Below are 4,074 nucleotides of genomic sequence, written 5' to 3'. Positions count from 1 at the left end.
AGGGAAAGGTATGATTATGTTTGACTCAGATCATTTCTGATGATATCCTTTGTACCAGCCAACTTGCACTGTATACTAGGACAAGGATTTTGTTTTTAGAGTACCAGCATTTTTAGATGTATTATTCCTATATTCCTATAGTCATCCATTTATTCTTCTGATGTATGCATTGGGAGTTTTGCAACCCCCAAAATGTAACAGGTGTTTTAATCCACTAGTTACAGAATATTATAAACTGCCTTTTCCAATCATAAATCATGTCAACATAGAAAAAATAACATCTACTAAGAAAATTTAGGACATGGCAGCAAATTATTAATAGAACAATTGAGACAAGGGGAAGGGTGCACTTATTATAGTCAGGAATAGATGATTGATGGTAGAGTGAATTTTTTTCATGAAGAATTTATGTTACACTCCCCAAAGACCATCTGGAAAGCTTTCTCTGGATGTTTACTTGTGTGTTTTGAGTTTAATAACAGTTCTAGACATCTCTTAATTAATCACATCTGTCAAATGATGTTGGAGATAGACACCTACACATAATGTCTTCAAGGACAGTCACACATTAGTGACTAAGACCTTCATTCGCTCAGAAAAAGAGACTTGAAAATGTGATATATACTGATTTTCAACTGCTCTATCTTAAATCTCACAGAATATAGTATACTTAGGGTATGTTTAAATATATGTTTACATGTGTAGGTGTGAAAGCGTATACATGCATAAATGTCTTTGGTGATATTTCTGATCTTCATCACCAACATTATGCTCATATGTCATGCAAACATAATGATGTTAGACTGGCTGTTCTTTCTAAATTGTGTTTCTATGGGGGAGGGGCTGGGAGGAAAAACAACTCCCCTTTATTTGTATTGTTTTTGTGGTTCCTTCATTATTCTTGAAGTTTTGTTATAATATACAGAAGTAATGAATTAACCCTAAAATCTCAGTTGCTTAACCCAACAATATTTTCCTCTTGTTCATGAAACAGATCTAGGGCAAAGCTAAAGTTGGGTAGTGCCTTGGATTCAGTCACTCAGGGATTTTGGCTGACAGAGGCCCCACTACCTTATATCTGAACCATCTAGAACACATGGTTTTTCCCCCACCCATGTGATGGGCAAAGAAGGCTCCATAAAACCTTTCACTGGTAATGAAGTGTTTTGCTCTGGAAAAGACATGTAATTCCATTGATCAGAACTAGTCACATGGCCCCACCTAACTGCAAAAGGACTGGGAAGTATAAGAGTACATGAAATAATTGGTGAGCTGTCTTTGCCACACTATATCCCAGAACTATATTTGTTGGGCAAGAGAAATTTTAATGAACCAAGTGAAAATTTTAAATACCGAACTCCTTATTCCTTTCTCTTTATTCCAATGGCAAAACACATATAAAACATGATGACATATTTAGAGTCCTAACTCACTTTCCTCCTGATTTTCATGCTGAGGGCACTGCTGTTCTTTCAACAGGCAGCTAGCTCATGAGTTGGATGTGGATTACTAAGAGAAGTACTGAGAGCTTTAAGGTGATTCTGCTTAGAGAAAATAAATATACAAAATCCCCCACATACAAAACCAAACCACTATTTATGTGGCATAAAGTTAATTTCTGGTTGAGAACTTATTGTTTAGAGTCAAAAAACTTAGCCTTAGTTTTTGCACCTCTTTGACCCATTCTTCACTTTTTCTTTCAACCTCCATCCCTAATCTCCTTCTAATGAGGAACAGATTGAGCAAACAGAACCAATTCCTATCTCTAGCTATTTACCATAAACCACTGCCTCTTTATTCAATCTTTCCCCTTATGACCCTTTTTAGAATTAGAGTTGATGAAAACCAAATGAGATGTTGGTGAGCTACAACACTAATCAGAGATAACCAGTAATATTCACATTGTAGAAAACATTAAGCCTTCTTTTAACACCCCAAAGATTATTCTTTTCATTTAATAACAACTTAAAGAGTAATCCAAAAGGAATGTGCTGATTTTAATAGCCGCAAAATGTCTAGCTATTTAATAAAATATCACAAACTGGTCTTGAATTACATTCAGGAGCAATTCAAATTACATGCAGAGAGAGATATAGTCTCTGGTGGAGAAGCCTGTAGTGAGTCTTATTTATGAGATCAAAATCATTTTTGCTTCATTCAAATATGAATATATACTTATACAACAATTTAGGAAAAGACTTTGTGGAATATAGGTCTGGATGAATTTCTTGTGGTACCTATTTTTGTAAGTTTTTTAAAACATTGAAATCACTGTTGTGGGTTCTTACGGATGAACCATCTGTCACAAATCAGAATCAACATTGATTGTAGCTTATTAAGAGGAAAAGTTGCTAGCAAAAATCATTTAAAGTGTAAAACTAGATATTGAAAACTTTCTTTCCCAGAGAGCTCTTTAAGAAACAGATTAGATATTCATCTGTGAAAATAGTTCTGACTTTTGTAAATAGATAATTATTTCATATGGTAGAATCACTAAAAAGGTGAGGAATGCATGGGGACAGAAGGAAGGCAGAGGAGTATGAGCCTGTGTATGCATGTATGGGTGTGAGAGAAAAAGAGAGAGAGAGAGAGAGGAGGGGCTGCATATCTCAGGAGAATTTGTTTGTAGGTACCTGAACTGAAAATATGAAATTGCTTTTGAAGTTAGCTCACAAACTAGAACATATATTATAAACTGGAGTGCTATTAAATAAGTTGTAACTTATGTAAGTTAATGTGAGTATTCTAATTTAATATGTTACCACAGTTCACATATGTCTACCTTGTTGACAAAAATGTCATAATAGGAATGATAGCATCAATATGTTGACATAGGTCATTCCCAACTTTGGTCTCCCTCACAAGAAGACCAACTAGTAATTATCCATAGACAAGACACCATTGTGAAAATCCCAGAAACTGGAGGTGAGGCTAAAGCACCCCTTGGACCACAAAGACCAAACAGGACCACATTTCAAGGGTAAGAGGAGTGGCTACACTCTGACTGCTTTGCCTCCCACTCCCTCTACCCCAAGAACAACACTGCATTGCACTGAGATAGCCCCCTGGATTTGGACTTCTCCAGTGGAAAAGAAAGAGCCCAAGGTGAACACCCAGCTCCCTCAGCATTTTATCTAACACAATCACAACAAATAATTTAAAATGGTTAAAGATTAAATGTAAAATCTCAAACCATAAAACTCCTAGAAGAAAACACAGGAAAAGCTCCTTGACATTGGTCTTGGCAATGATTTTATGGATAGGATAGTCAAAGCATAAGAAACAAGAGCAAAAATAAACCAGTGGGACTAACTATATCAAACTAAAATGCTTCTGCATAGTAAAAGAAATGATAAGTTAAATGAAAAGCCAACGTATTATCCAAATAATGAAATTAACTATTCATTTCCACATGAGATTATAAACTCTTTGCAGGCAGGGAACTTGTTATACTTTTGAATTTTCCATAATACCTGTTAAGACATGTAAGTATATAATAAATATTTCTTGTTTAATTAATTTAGTCAACATTAAATCTGACTTTTGCATAAGGATACTTTTTTTTTAAAAAAGATTTTATTTATTTATTTGAGACAGAGAGAGAGCAAGCACAAGTGGGGATGAGGGTCAGAGGGAGAGGGAGAAGCAGACTCTCCACTGGGCAGGGAGCCTGATGTGGGGCTCGATTCCTGGACCCCAAGATCATGACCTGAACTGAAGGCAGACGCTTAACTGACTGAGCCACCGAGGTGCAACCCCCCCTTTTCTAGAGAAAGAGAGAGAGTGAGCAGGTGAAAGGGCAGAGGGAGAGGGAGAGAGAATCTTAAGCAAGCTCCAGGCCCAGCACTGAGCCCGACATGGGGCTCAATCTCAGGATCCTGAGATCATGACCTGAGCCAAAATTACGTCAGACACTCAACCAACTGAGCTACCCAGATGCCCCATAAGGATACTATTCAACCTATCAATGCTTGGAGGTTTGTTTTCAGAGTAGAGCAAACTTCTTTATACAATGAAGAACCTAATGACCTTTTCCATAAATACATTTCACAGGTAGAAGAGTACTCTTCTGTA

This window comes from Leptonychotes weddellii, chromosome 12, assembly GCF_054177405.1.
Source record: "Leptonychotes weddellii isolate Sample4059 chromosome 12, ASM5417740v2, whole genome shotgun sequence".
NCBI lineage: Eukaryota > Metazoa > Chordata > Mammalia > Carnivora > Phocidae > Leptonychotes > Leptonychotes weddellii.
Note: the sequence above shows the minus strand (reverse complement) of the source record.